Consider the following 17,105-nt stretch of genomic DNA (forward strand, 5'->3'; position numbering starts at 1 on the left):
ACTTACATGATATTTAAATGATTCGGAAAAAAGATTTCAAAGAAAATAGAATGAGTTAAAATTTAAAAAAAAAAACATTTAAACCTGTTTTTAGGCTTCTCAGAAGTCAGGAGTTTTTAAACAATTATTTAATTTCTATAAATTGTTAATTTGCTGTATGCATTTCTAACAACAATAATACATAAGTTATGGGTTTCGTCTGAAAAATAGTATACTTTGTGTCTATGTATTATTAAATCATATTAGACAATATTGTATAATATGCTAAAAGCATTTTCATATTACAATGTTATCAAACATAGTTTCTGAATGTAATCGCAAGTTATACTTAAATGTTCAAACAAACGTGTATTGTATGTAGATTGTAAATGTAAATAATGCGAAAACAGTACGCAGTGCAAAAAAATGCACTTATATCTTATACTCTCCTATTTGAATCGGTGCCGTGCAAAAAGACTTCATTGCGTCCTTTTAGGTCGGTGCATATTCAATGTTTACTCTTTTACGAAATGCGTATGTTCATGTATACATGTCATTTGCTTTTTAAACTTTTGTTTGGTTACGGTAATAATATATGCAATACTGTAATATTAATAGTTTTTTGAATACTTAAACGTTAAACAATTTATTGCTTAACATTTTTCAGCTATCCGTGGAAATGGCATTTCAAAAGAACACATTCATCCGCGTAAATGGGTCATACTATACATCGCAAACGAATCAGCCTGAAAAGAAAACACGTGACTTTTAGTAGTTCCATGTACGAAGAGAGCATTATAGTGTGTGCCTGTGATGAAATAATTTAATAGTCGTTTTGTGTAAATAGAATGCAAACATGGTCATACTATATAGATAGGGTATGTGATAGCAATATAATGTGTGTATTTAGTGAAGACATTATTTTTATTATTAACGATGTTGTCATTACCCGCAAATTGTTATTACTGGTTTGTATATAGTAATATAGCGAAAGACAAACATTAAACTTTATGAATACAAATATAATATTTATCAAAAAATATATTATTTATCGATAATTATAATTATTTTTTTTCCCATAAATTATTGTCCATTAAAGTAATAATATTTTAAATACAAACAAATACTGCTTGTTTTATGATTATGATTATTATATTATGACGTGTCGAATTTTTTTAATTTTAAAAATAATAAGTAAGTAGTTTCACATTATTTGTAATATTATAGACTTTTTCTTACTAATTTCAGGTTTTTTTGAGTTATATAAGTATATTAAATGGGTGGAAAGTAAGTTACTGTTCTCCCGTACAGTATGAGTTTTACCTCTTCATTGAGTATTGAGTAGATTAGTGTAGGTAATTTATGTGTTAAATTTGAAGTCAATGATAAATTGTTGCAAATAAAGAACGATTCTGAGCGAAGACGGTTCTATCGGTCTATTATCATATATTGCTATTAATTATTATTATATATTTATTTATTTTAAAATTGTTATTCTTCGTTTATAAATTGAGTTTTGTCAAATTTTAAATATAAAATCCATAAAAATTACGTTTGTAAGCTTTTAAAATTTTTTGGTTCTATTATGAGTTATTTATCTGGAATTTTCACTATTTTGAAATTATTTTCGAGTTTTTGGTATAAATACTGAAAAAACGAACAGTATATACGTTTTTAAATACAAATGATTTGTAAATATTTATGACTGACTAATTTTATCAAAGCTTGAATTTCATATGCTTATAAAGAGAAAAAAATCATACCTATATAATATGTATTTAAGGTATTTTTAATATGTGTAATTGACTAAACAAAACATATGAAGAACTTTGTATTCAATTTTCAAACTTATTGACAGAAGAACATTTTTTTATTGAGATTTTTAAAAAAAAATTCAAAAATTGAACGTGTCAAATATTTTTTATTATAAAAACTCAAAAAGCTTAAAAATCATTTAAATTAAAGTTAAAATTATGAATTTTAAATCAATGAAAAAAAAATAATAATATATGTAGCCAGAATTTTTCTATTTTTACTTTTAATAAGAAAAATTTTGTTTATAGTTTAAGTAGTGCTACTAAAGTATTAAGTATTTTATTTTAAATATATAATTCATATACTTATGTAATAATTCAGTTTTTAGTTGAAATACCTAAAAAAATATTGTGGTCGTTTTCGAATGACAAAACGATAAAAACCTTACGTTATAAACTAATATATACTTAAGTATCTATAATACGATATATATATATATTTATTTATATACGGAATATTGTTTTATAAATGGCGAACGTTAAAAAAAAACATTGTTCATCGTCGCGGTCGTTTCGATTTAAGATTTTATTATTTACGACGCGTGTCCGTCTACACTATTTCAAAATGTTTTATACTTGCGCGTGCTGTATTGAATACGTGAAGTTCTCTGACGATGCACTTTACTTCCACTGGTAAACTTATTTTTGTTTTAATTTGTACAGTGAAATACAATACCCGAAAAGCGTCTCGAACGTTATTTTACGCTCAAGGTTTTGAAAGCATATATCCCAAAGATTCTATCATTCCGTTTAAAACTGGAGAAACTTCTGCGTTAATAATGTTATTGTGTGATGCATTCGTAGGCGTCAACAACTGATATCAATTACACACTACGACTACATAGGTAATATTATATACATCATAATTGTTTTAGACAGAAAGCATCGGTATATCTGAGGTTTGATCTAGAGACGAAAGAGTGATCAAGTTTGTTCAATTACAAATATTGATACACGAAGAGTTTGCCTTTGTTGACTCACATTAATAAACGTATTGATTTTTTTTTTATGATAATAATAATTGTATGGTCATAGTTCCAATATTTCAAATGCATTCAAATGCCAAGACTCAACACTAATAAGTCAGCTGATTGACGATGATCAGCAATAATATAGGTACATTATTTCAAAAGCGTTATTCACATGCTACTGTATAAAGTTTTCGTTATTTTGAATCATTTTTTTAAAACCACATTTCCTAGTGTATTGTGTATGCATAATATGTACGCATATTTTTATCGTCTCACGATGTGTGTGTTAACTGTGCAAAGAATACTACATTTATATTTAAAAAATATGACTGAAGATAATGAATCGATATTAGAATTAATTACAAAAAATACGATGAAAAAAATATCACTATAATTGGAATATACGAATCTAGGTTATAATAATAATAATAATAATAATAATTAATATGTACGTATGATATTTTATTAGAAGATGGAAACCAATGATTTATAAAAAAAAAAAAAAATACCATTTTGCCGGTTAAATCAGAAAATTGTACGCTTTTAAACGATTATAAGCTTCTGTATGTGAGTGATACACACATAATACACATAATATCGTAAATACTAATTACCAAACCCTATGGAATGTGCATTATGAAAACACATTTGAATATTTCTATTACAATTTGTTTTTCAATATTTGTGTTATAGAAATAATATTGATTAGTAAAGCGTGTTAAAAGCGAATACTGTTTTAACGTAATTAAATTAATAATAGTTGATATAACGTGCTAGTTAGAACTGAACGATTATGTCCAATGGATTAGCGAACTGAATAGGTATGGAAATGATAACAAAGTCTACGGCTGCTGAGTGTTAACGTATTTATTTATCACCGATTTTACTGGCATTTTCAAAAATTTTTTGCTCGAAAAATACATTTTTCAATATTCGGTTTTTTATTTTGTAGTTTTAGTATATAAGTAATAAGAATAATTATTAACATACGATATTAGTATCTTACGATAATATTATATGTTGTAGAAAATGGATCAATTAATTAATCGTCTTTTATCAAAACACATTACTTATTTTTATTTAATACATATTGATATATATTAATGATGTCATATTTTAAATGTTTTATATAGTAGAATAAATTTAGAAAAAAAAATAGATATTTTTATACAAAAATATTACACGCATATGAACAATCAGAACGATGTGTCCACTTCTACTGCTTAGTGTAAATGTCGAATGATTTAACGTATGTATTTCAATATTACGATACATTACAAGATACATGTTACATACTTACATGTTATACAAAGTAATTTGCCATGCATGATTACCCATCCACCTCATTTTTTATCTTTAATAATGCACTTATAAAAATTCTTATTTTTGAAATTTATAAGTACGATCAATGCTATTTTTTTAAATATGTACTTAGGTTTTTAATGCTATTTAAGAATTGATGTAGTCTAGACAAACATATTTTTTCTAAAAGAAAACCTAACTGTTTTTACTGTATATTTTTAAAATATATTTATGTTTAATCTATGTCTGTTCAAAGAATACATTACCTAATAGCTTGTATACGATGTAACAAAATATATATATATATATATAAATCATGTTAAAAAACCTAAATTATAACTTTCTACTACTATTTAACTTATTATTTAAATTTCTTCTTTTACTTATGATTTTGAATTTCTATGTGTTTATTAATAACAACATGTATTAAAATAAGATAATTTCTGGGATTTCACATGCATTTTTTCAGTGATTTAATCTTTCTGGTATAAAAATAAATAAATGTAAATGTTCGTTCAAACGAGAAGTCTCTGAAGTTTTAAATCTAATGTACTAAGGATCATAATTCATGATAATATGTTTAAAGATATAATGATAATCATGATTGAAACATTATGTTAATTGCTAATTAGCATAAATATTTTAACATTTTCATTTTATGTTTGTAAAATTTGTATGAGTATAATAAATACTAGATTGGTTACTTCATACATTTGATGTTTGATGTAAAAACCATATTATTAATGATTTTTAATTATTCTCCATAAAAAAAGTTCAATAACTCAAAACTTACTTATTTAAATTTAAATTTAAAAGTATCAGCGTTCTCAAAACAATAATTATATGTAAATAATTTGCAATAAAAGAGGGTAGATCTAATCTATAAAAAATAAATTAGGATACTTCTTAGATGATAAAATATAACTCAAGTATTTTAAAATGTAATTTAATGTAGTTTGCATATGACGTGTACTTTGCAAAAACCAGAATCTGAACTATTAAAGGATAATCTTAGTGATTTTTTTTTTTTTTTAATCGTTTTATTGTTTAATATATCTAATGGGCTAGTTAGTAGTTGATTAGTCATAAAGATTAGATAGAACTGTTGAATATAGACTGTATTTCATAATGATATTTTATTAAGGGTCTTATATATAATTATTCAGAAAATTTAACACCATGGGATTATTGATTTTAAATAAAATATTAATTTGGTAAAAGATCATTTTTCAATTTTCTTAAATTATTTCCAAAATAATTGTTGTAAAATTGTTGATAATTTATGGCCAAACTAAGCTCCACACAAAATCGTTTTTTTTTTTTTTTTTATGTTATGATATTATTTAATTGCTTTTAATAGCAAAAATTCCAGTCTCTGGGGATCACCAACTTCAATATCCAGCACTTTCTTTTAAAAATATTTTAATGATGCTACATTTTTAATTACTCTATAATCGAGATTGCTTTTGTTATATTCACAATAGAGCAATACACATTGGTATCTCATATTACTCTATTGAGTACACTTGTAAAGTGTGGACGGGTATATTTATATTCATGACTAATTATTTTAGGGTCTATAAACCAATTGTAGTGTATAAGGGTTAAATAAGTGGCTTAGTATCCAGATAAATTGGATGTGTAAAGGTTGCTAATAATACACATCGGGGTTTCAATATATTTATGGGCACCAAACTTACAGCCAATTTAATATATTTGTGTTCCTTATTATAGTGATAACAATGACCAACGTGTTATGTCAAAAATAAAATAAAACGAACCAATTTATTGGAAATAACTAACATTAATAAATTATTTATTATTGCGATTACAAAAATACATTAAATTTTGTGTACACGATGACGGCAACGCGTTTATAACACCACAGCACAATATGTATGTTTATAGGACACTGTTACAAAATCTAAACAATTATACGGCACGTGTATTAAATATTATTGGCACGTCCTATTTGATGCTTTTCGGTCCCGGATACAGCGTGATGGTTTGTCTGGAAAACGTTGTTAATAATATAGCATGCACGATAATCATAAAACATATATACATATATTATAACAGCATTGCAGTATACGCGTCGTATTTCCGGATGAGAAATGGAATGAATAGGGGAGAAGGCTGATGCATTTGTATATTTTTAAATCATTTCTGAATGGGTATAAAAATAAATTTATTATTCGAAATACTTTTTTTGCACATTCATATACTTTATTATTATTGTTTCTTTTGTTCGGCATAGTTGGTTACAGACATTTAGATCACGTAAATACGCCACAACGGTCGTATAGCTGAAATCTTTATTCGACGCATTCGGTCAAATACGAAAACTATCCGAGCCGGACATTTACATGATATTATATAATATCCAATTAAATTGTCGACCACCTGTCACACACATATACGTATGTATGTATGCATAATCTTAATTAATAATTAATATATTTTTCTATCAAGGATTAAAATGTTTTATCATAACCATAATAATATATTTCTCACAGAGCACGCTTCCCCGTCATTCCTACGCCTTTACACGCCTACAGACTGAGGTGCTTCTCTCGAATATCTATATGATAGTACATAAACATAGGTTTATTTGCATCGTCCAACCGTCACGTACTCAGCACTGAATCCGGAACAGAGGACCTGTTCAAAAAAAAAAAAGTGACACAACGACGAAAAAACCGGAAAATACGAAGAAAAAAAATGTATGAACACGCGGAAGAAGTTTCCGGTATTAATATTACTCTGCCGAGTTATTACCGCATATATTTATAATAACCGGACGGCGGCGCGATGTCGGCGCTCGGATGACGAGAGAGGGTGTGCAACGAATGGAAAATCCTAAACATAGCTGCCTCCTATTCGCGGACGACGTGCAGCGCGCCGGGCGCTCAGCATCACTCGCGTGGCGTTAGCGGGGGGGATGTTTGTGGCTGGGGGTGGCTGGATTGGAGCTGCGCGAGGGCGCATGGTAGTGTATATACGGAAAGTCGAGGCTGACGCGGACCGCGTTTCGGCGGGAGGGGTGGTCGAGGGCGGCAGAACGGGGCGGACGGGGTTGGTGCCGATGGTCTCGCCGCCGGTGCTCACTGCACGAACCGTCGCCGTTGTCGTGTGCCAGGGAATCAGTTTTGGCGGACCATTGTCGGCGGCAGGACGGACAGACAGGACTCTGCACCATTGTCGTCGTGTTCGTCGTCGTCGTCTTGGTTTTCGATGTATATATAATATTTATATATATATATTATCGAGCTGTGCACGTCGACAAAGCGTCTTCGGCATTTGACCGCAGTCGAACAAAATAATAATTGACATTATTTGTACCAATGGTGAGTCTTCAGTGCGCCATTGGTGCTGGTGATGCTTATGAACCCGACGACTGCTATCACCGTCACTTTGCGCCCCGTAACGCATAGTTGCAAACGCCACTTGTTGTTTTCACCGTCCGAAACCCACTGCCACACGCGGTCAGCGTCCGTTTCGGTGAGTGCACTTTTTTTAAATTATTACTATATTATTTCTGTAGTACAACAGAAATATTGTGAACTGTGTTACAATATTATCGTTATTAAACGTATTAATAAAGTCAATAATGTTTATAAAATAATCATTAACATAATATATTATGATTTTAAACATGTTTTTTGGCGCCCTTTCCTTGCAAATGACTCGTCGATTTTTAGAACATCTTAAATACGCGCATATTTATCGTGTATAATATATTATGAAATCGTGTATATTCATTCTGTGACACACACTCCTGAGGAAGATAATTTGGGGTTTTATCATACTACGAGGATCGGTGGCATGTATTATTATGTTTTCTTGTCCCACCATTACGTAGGAATTTATAATAGTGCAACGCAAAACAAGTTATGAAGTGCAATATAATCGTCCTATACGCACGATCATTACAACACTAATCCATCGTTTCTCTGTTGAAATTTAACCCCCCCAGCTTAAAGAAAAGTTATTTTCTTGTTCCTGTAAGTTGTTAATGCGTTTGTTAATTTGTTTATATAAGTAATAACAAATATAGCGTTACCGTTGTCCTCAAATCAGCCATCTAATTGATTTTTGAGGTGTTTTCGGCCACTATGATTGATCATAATAACTTTATAAAAATAACCGTTACATAATAGATATTATTCATACATACACAATGCTATATTATGAATGTATACGGTGGTTGATAATAGGTATACATTCATTTAATTACCGTTTCCGTATAGCTGTAAAACGTGTGGTGGGTTATAGATCGGAAAAAGTTAATATTTCATAGTTTATTTTTTTTTTGTTTTCGTTTTATGTTTTATGTTTACGTATTGATATGATAAATTGTTCTATAATTTTCACGATCACACTGTCTCGGTGCGATCATGACGTGGGTATATAAATACAAGAGTGTAAAGTGCTATAACTATTGGCGAGTCGTAAGTTGATTTTTATAATAGATATTATTTAACCGATATAAAAAAAATCAACCAATAAATTTACTCGACAAAAAAAAAATATTGACATCAGTGTCCACTCAACATTATTATAAATGTATTGAATTTTCTTAAACACATACAATTTTTTCAATTGTCTTCATATCATTTTATCAGTTTATATAATCAATATTCATTGACCATCACCAATAATATACTACGACGTTAGTACGTTACTGCAATTTATACAAAAAATATTTTTCAATTTTAAAGAATTGTACATAAATATCGCTCATTCAATACTATACATTAATTTATTACGTATAAGGAGAACAATTTTTCCTCGTTAAAATTAAATATACATTTGTAATATACCTTTGGATAAGTATTAAATATTATTAATGACACATTTTACGTAACTAAATCGTTTGCTTAGTTGATTTTATGAATTAAAAACTATACAAATATAATGTATACATTTCAAGTATAATGGTTTTTTTAAGTAATAAGAAAACTATATGTAAAATATTAATGTACTGATTTTGAAAAAATGGATATACCATACATTTTTCAACTGGTTGACTCTCATTATATCTCATATATTTTCAAGAATATAGTGCATTTACTTAAAAATATTAACTATTAACAATTTTGTAATTCCTTAAAAATAAAATTTTAAATGTTTAAACGAATTAATTATATAATAAGATTATTTATCAATTGTATACACAAATTAAACAATGACATACAAACATTACAAACTGATACAAATGAGGAATTTTTAGCAAAATAAATAAATGAAAACTGTTAGAATATATATATATATATATTATACTTTCAATTTAGATTTGGATTTTTCACTTTTTTGTAGAGAAATTCATTATTTGTAATCAATAAATGTCGTATTATTTGTACGTAATATTAGTAATTGAGAACAGAAATTATATTTATACTTCCTAGGGTGTTTTAGTTAATTATGCGCATGCTAAGTAGTTTTGTTTTGAAAATAATCTGAATATTTCCTCTGTTAGGGTTTGTCATCTCGCAAAAAATAATCCGATTAAAAATTATAGCCGAAAGGCGAAAGCACTATATTAAAATATGTATAATATATTTTACAGCGTACATTTATTTGTCCCTAAAACGTATAACGATGATATATATAACATATATCTACATTGTTATTTTATTTATATATACTGTCAATATTAATTTCGTTTTTCTAACGCGCCGAATAAAATTTGATAAATTACTCTAAAACATCACGACGCGAAAATCGATTAAATTGTTAAATGCTCACTTAACTTGAAAAAAATGAGGTCAACGAAATCGAAATAATTAATATATTTAGTTGGACGGAGTATGTCTACGGTGTACGTGGATTTGTGTTATGTGTATCGTGAAATTCGAACGAGATTCTTTATTATTTGTATCAGAATAACGTGTAAATACATAATACAATATATAACACATTCGAGAGAGAGGCCATAAAATAATATAATTATACTATACGAAGTATGTTTATACAAAGCTAATGTCAAATAAATACGTTTTATGTTCAATATCTACGTACAAGAGTGTACTAGTATATTGTGTGTGCGGTGTTATTTTATTTTTGTCTCCGAGTCGATATAATAATATATAATATTATTTCTTTTTTCGTACTATAAAAGGAAACTACGATCACACGCGTGCATTGTAATAAGTGTGCGCGTGAAGGTTTATTATTATCGATACGTTTTTAGCACTATTACGGTATATTGATGTTTTCGACGACGAAAATAATAACACTTCGCAGAAAAACGGTTTCGCATAATAACATGAAACAAGCTTATATATTCCGTTTGTCATTCGCCATTTCTCGTTATATTATATCGCGGTACATTATTATGCAGTAAATCGACGTAATAATAAATTATAGATATTTATAGTCGTGCGTTTTCCGATTTCCCGTTTTTAAGGTTTCCCCAATAATCATTTAAATCTCACACTTTGTGCCCAGGCCCGGGCACAGGTTCTTCCGTGTACCACGGGTGAACTGCTGCTGCTGCAGCGGAAGGGTATTATTTATACGTAATATTAATATAATTATACATTTACGTTGTACATAATAAGCGGCGGCGAACGGGCAAGGACCCATCGATATATAATTATTTATTACGTTATGCAACGCAAAAGCTCACCACCACCACCAACACCGCCTCCTCATCGTAACCACATGCCGGCACGTTATATCACGTAATTATAAAATATGTCGAACTGCGTTCTGACGGTTTATTATTATTAAAACGATATTGGATTAGTACGTCGCACCTATATAACAATATATTTATATATATATACACATTATAATAATATATTACACTGTGTATTCGTCCGGTTTAGAATTCCTTTGATCGCCACCGCTTACCATAAGTGTGTTAATAATAACGCGCGCGCTTGTATATATTATTATTATATAATACGTAGTCACCGAAATAATTGAAAGTTTGAAACGTTTGTGCGCTGTCAAAAGCAACGCCGCAGACCCGATGAAGATCAGTGGTGCGCATTTATCGCCGATTTGTGCAGTAATATTGTGTTGTATAATTTCGATCGTTTTAAAGGGTTTTTTTTCTTTTCATTAAACGGGAGTTTTCAAACTGTAATAATAGTTTTTTTTCTCGAAAGAAAATAAATATTACATAACACGGAGATTCGAGAAAACGCACGATTTTAGTTAGGATTGTGTAACGGGTGCCTAATTAAAAATATATCATAATTACGAGGTTAGATGATTAATAACACGCTAGGGAGTTCTGTGGAAGGTGAAAACTTGTAATGTGCAAGTTTATCGAAACCTTTTTGTTTTTCTGTAACCGATCTACAATAAATAATATTCTGATTTATGACGTAACATTATTATCGTTGCGCATGGATTAGTGTATTACCCGTTTCGATAGATTTTAATCACATTTTACACAAAATATAGAAGATTCAATTATTTATGTTCGTCGACTAATTATTTTTCCATAGACAAACTCAATTTCATTTACCTCGAAACACGAAAAGTGAGTTTTCTTAAGATAACATCCGTAAAGTTTGAAAGTCCTTGTCATATTCACTATAAATGTTTACATTTATTAATTTTATAAAAACCGTACAAATATTATTTTTTTCCCTTGAACACTTCAAATTTAATAATATTATTTATTGAACTTTCACATTGTACGGTGGTATCAGTTTACAAAACGTTTTTAAAGAGCTAGTTTTGAAGAGAACAAAATAAATTAAATTACTTTTTATATTATTATCACTAACGTCAAGTTAGTTTAGTCAGTTTTTTTGAAAATATATACATATTAATATTTTTTATTACTACATTTTATGTGCACTTTTAAACAAACAATGAAAAAAGTCAAGTTTTTTACCTATATAAATATATATATTCTGACGACTGACTCTACAACTCTAGTATACTAATTTAATATATATATATGTATATACATTTAGAGTATATATTTATTAAATAAATATAAAATATAAAGAATGAGAATATTCTTTTACTTTTAATATTTAAAACTAATCGGATTTACACTACAGGGCGCATTTTAATAACCACTTGATAAAAAATATACGTGTAAATAAAAAAAGATTTACATTTTGAATTTGTTGATTTTTTAACGGAATTGTAAATATATATATATATATATCTTACATCCATACATTATACAGTAAGTAGGTCTGTATCGCATACCGGAGAGTGACAAAAATAGACAGTTTCCGCGGAACACTTTAAAGCTTTATATTCTTCTAACTTATAATACTTTTAAAGAAGCACTAATAATTATTTAATATGATTAATAATATATGAACATTTTCAATGCTATTATTTCCACAGTGATGATGATTGATGATGCATACACAATTAAACCATTTATACCAACAATAAATACCAATATACCGAAATCGGTTATGCATTGCACCGTGCATGATTATATATTACCATTGTGCTCGTATTACTTTAAAATGTAGAATACATGCACGTATACCAAATGATATGTTTCCGTTTATATTTAAAATAAAACCTAACTTGTAACTATTGAATTATTTTAATATTATTGCATTTCATTTTTACAGTTTTAAATGTTTTATTTGTACTTATTAATTATTTTAGTACAATCTCGTTCATAGAATAAAGACTTTTGTCGAGACAATGCAAAAAAGATATCACAATGACTGAAAACAGTAAATTTAATTTAATGCTAAAGGTTTTTTTTTTTTTTTTAATATTACTCACAATTTTTGTTTTTATATGAATAAAAAGGGAATACAATTAAGTGGTCTCTTCTCAGAATATTTTTGTGCTATAATAAAATTGAAGTAAGAGACGCCATATTCCTTAAAACGGAACTAGCAGTAAACTTATATTATATACTGCAGCCTCCGTTCGAGCGTTCGGACAGTGTGGTTTTATACTATTGTTTTGGCACGAACGACCGTTACAAAAGCCAATGGATATTCTAATGTGGAAAACACAACAACAACAATATATATCATCGGTTCAACTGTATTCGAAAACATACGAGACGCTTGCAGATAATTGATTAATATGTAGGTACTAAGCACTTAAATACATTGAATATTTATATAATATACCCCCCGGTAAGTCTAGTAAATGTATAGTAAGGCGTGGTGTTTAGGGGATTTGACTACATTTCATTCTCCAATGAAAATTTACATTTAAATATGTCGCCATGACTTCCACACACGATCCTGTATATGTCACACTGTCATATGTATACGTGACACGTGCGAAATATAAGACCATATAATATATTATATAATATGTATCGTAAATATGGTTGGTGCGTGTCCGTATATGAGTAAATGCTCCTTAAGGGCTTATGTCACGACAACTTAGAGTTGGAATAAGGTAAGAACCTTTTCCTTGTCCTTTATCCGTCATATTACGATTGTTTTTTCGTCGGGACGTGTGCCGAATAGAAGAATATACGATATAATATAATGATCTATATTATATTATTTTATGCAGGTATACGCGCATGAGTTTACGGGGTGACGATCGGCGGGGTTCGGTCGTTTCGAAAAAACTATCGAATACGTCTGGGAATAGTTTTTTTTTTTAATGCGGAAAAATTTTCCGTAGAGTTTCTCCAATGCTTCGGGACAAAAACTAACCTCTAAATTTGACATAAAACGGCAGATCTATTGCCAAAGTGATTTTAGTTATATTATGTACATTATATGCACAGTCACTAAAAGCACACGATCACAATTCACATTTTTCGTTTTATTTATTATTGGGTAATGCATTTATCGGAATTCAATGCATTTTTGAAATATCCGCATGCCATATGCCATCTTTTAAATGTGTTATACAAATTACGATACCAGTTTAAACATTATGAGCTGAGGCGAGCGAAACGATAAGATTTCCCCCAATTTGAGTGGTTGGTATCTTGTTCAGATTTATTTTTTCTATTTTTCGAGGGAAGAAAGGTTCGTATGCTGGCATTGCTTTTATCGACGTGGCTTGCATGAAGCTCTTGCCGGAGGCCATTTCGTGTATTATAATAATAAAGATGCTATTTGCCTTTCTTTTTTTTTTGTGTGTATATTGAATAATAATATTCATTCCATATTGAATAGAACCGCAGGTGAATTCATCGAGACGCTGCGGTGGGAAAATTTATTTATTTACGCAGAAACGCGTAATTCGATAGGAAAACGGTGGGACTTTTTCCAAGACGATCGATGAAAATCTGCAGTCACTGTTTTTGGCGACGAGCCAAAAAATATATTTATGTATATATATTCTATTGTGTATATTCGGTGAACTCGGTATTGTTTGAGTGCCGTTGTGCGAGGAAAAGTAAACGTACGTATACATAATATATAAACCTATAATATGCATACATAAAAAACACCCGGGGAGGTCCCACTGAGCGCGGTGCGTGTATTTTATTTTGACGGGCGCGTGCGCGCATATTTTGAAAAAACAGCAAATTTGTCATTATTTGAAAATGTTTTAGTATAACCACCGCTTATTTTTTTATTATAATGCGTTCAGACGTGTTACCAGCAGTCAACGCGGTCACGTACATCACAAATTTTTAACACGGCGTAATGTGTAGGCAAAATAGGTGCATTACTGTTTAGGGAAACATTTATATTTTAAAGTGTTCAATTGATAACAAGCTTAAAATGTCACTGTTTTATTATACTTTAACATTATATATTTATACATAAATATTTGAATATTATGATATAGTACCCGCGGTGACAATAAAAGCCGTGCATTAAATCCATAAAATATAATGGAGTTGTTTTACAGGAATACGCAAAAAAAAAATGCAAACACATTATTCTTGATTAACGAGTGATGGCACATATTATCAAACAGTCAGAAATCAATTTCCATCGACTCAGTATGAATAATAATAATTAATAATGAATAATATGTAATACTTGAGATCATATTTCAAGCCACAGTATTTCAGTTAAACACTAGTTAGAAAATCACTAATAATTTAATATTTCCTGAATATTGAGATTTAAAAATTATAATTTCTCAACACTTATCAAATAATATTATATATCTTTATATAATTTACTATAAACTTAATTTATTAATGCATTCAAATAATCAGACAACAATCAACACACCAAAGAAGACTACAGCAACTATATATTTTTCTGGTACACTTATGCACACGAGTGGTATTTTTTCAACATATTTCAGTCGTAATTAAATAATATGTACGTATTATTTTGTTTATTTTTTTATTTATACACCGAGTGAACTCGAATAAAAAATACAATTGCCTCGAGTTTAGTACCTGTTGTGCCAGTGCACCGCGAAATCCCATAATAATAATAATAATAAAAATAATAATACAATCGCAATGTAGGCACAGTGCACACAGATGCTTTATATACAATAATAATAATAATAATTAATATAGTGCGGTACTGCGGTTGCCGTTCGTGTTTGTTATTTCGTTGTCACACGACTCACGCGAATTTTAAATGTCCGGGATTAATTTAGTCCTGCCGGCAAATACGCTATTCTAGCCGCTGTTGTTGTTGTTGTTGTTGTTGATATTATAATATTATACGGATATTATTGTATATTATAATATGTCTGGTAGATAAATACTAATGCATTCACGTATACACTGTGATCGTGTTTAATCAAACTGTAGCGGACCTTTTAGGTTTTGGTTCGAAAAATCGAAAAGTTTTGCTAAACACTACAGTAAAAAGGAATTTTTTTCTAATACAATATGCACCAACGGTTGAAAACTACTGCAGGTCTAGTTACTATAGGACATACTCATATTATATAGACAATATTGTTAAATTATATGCGTTTTAAAAATCTTGCACCCACTGCATGGGTACTTCCATTACCATTTTAAATCCGACTATGAATTCTGTTGCTTCGAATAAACGTACTATCAAAAGACAGAAATTCGCATATTATGTATTACTGATGTTTACTATGTATGATTTCATAGACGATATTCAGTAAAAATGTAAAATTTTTGTTGTATAAAATAGTAATATATTGTTGTCGATTATACTCGAATCCGAATATCGACGTTCACGACAATATCGTGGAACTTTTTTCCCTTTTTAATCGGAATTCGTGAACATTCCGTCGTCTGTCGGCATTTAACTGTAGTAATAACAGCGTTCACCTTGTTTGACAGCATGAACCGAAGAATATACCTATTACCTATATATTTCGTTTAATAATAACAACACCAATGCAAGTATTTCTTTCGCAGTCGCGCATCAGGTGCGATGCGCAGAAAGTCTTATATTAGTTTCAGCAGGGAAAAAGCGAATATTATTTAGAAAAACAGATACACAATAGCCCACTGAAGTAGGTATATATATATATTATAAAGTCTCAGCTGGTGCATATTAAATGTACAATTTTAAAATTAAACTTTGGTCCTCCTATATAAAGTTTCCTCTTTTATTACACTTATAGTATTATATAGGTGCGTATAAACCGTATTTTTATCTACCCACGTACTGTACATAATTATTAATTAATGATTTAAGAATTTACGTATCCTTTGATTTTATGTATATCGTGGAAAATTATGTACAATTAACAATAATTATCAATCTGATAATTAATATAAACATCTTCGAAACATTCAGTGGTCATTGGATCGTTTGTGTATTGTTATACATTTGTAATTATCGTAATGCTTATTGATTTTCTTTCAAATTTCTGTACACCATAAACTTCGGAGTTCGGTCAGGTTTTACAGCATGATGATGTGTTACTGTTTGACTCACAATTCCCCACGAAATTATCGTTACAGGTGTTATAATAAAATATATTTAAGACTTCCGTAGTTCTGAATGCCATTAAATTGTTATTATAATCTAAATAATTGAATTGATGACAGTCGTAACGATAAGCACTTAGTATAATTTTTATCAGATGATCTATAAACAATTAATAATATTAAAATAAATTATTTTAATATTATATTATTAATTTATCAAAATATTATACTAATATAAATTATGAAAATAATATATTACCCACAACGATTATCTGT

General features: G+C 29.1%; 1 protein-coding gene and 1 long non-coding RNA gene across 4 annotated transcripts in view; both read left to right on the forward strand.

Moving 5' to 3' along the window:
* The first annotated feature begins 444 nt into the window (after positions 1-444).
* On the forward strand, positions 445-888 carry LOC132922749 (uncharacterized). Its single transcript, XR_009661046.1, has 2 exons — positions 445-564; positions 647-888. It is a non-coding gene; the product is annotated as an uncharacterized LOC132922749 (long non-coding RNA).
* Positions 889-7,200: 6,312 nt separating this feature from the next.
* Positions 7,201-17,105, forward strand: part of LOC132921593 (uncharacterized) — a 64,674-nt gene continuing 54,769 nt past the window's right edge. For all 3 annotated transcript variants that reach the window (XM_060984697.1, XM_060984698.1, XM_060984699.1), the window contains exon 1: positions 7,201-7,567. The gene's annotated coding sequence lies outside the window, so the exon portion shown is untranslated. The remainder of the gene's footprint in view (positions 7,568-17,105) is intronic.

This window comes from Rhopalosiphum padi, chromosome 2 (genome assembly GCF_020882245.1).
Source record: "Rhopalosiphum padi isolate XX-2018 chromosome 2, ASM2088224v1, whole genome shotgun sequence".
In the NCBI taxonomy this organism is placed as follows: Eukaryota; Metazoa; Arthropoda; class Insecta; order Hemiptera; family Aphididae; genus Rhopalosiphum; species Rhopalosiphum padi.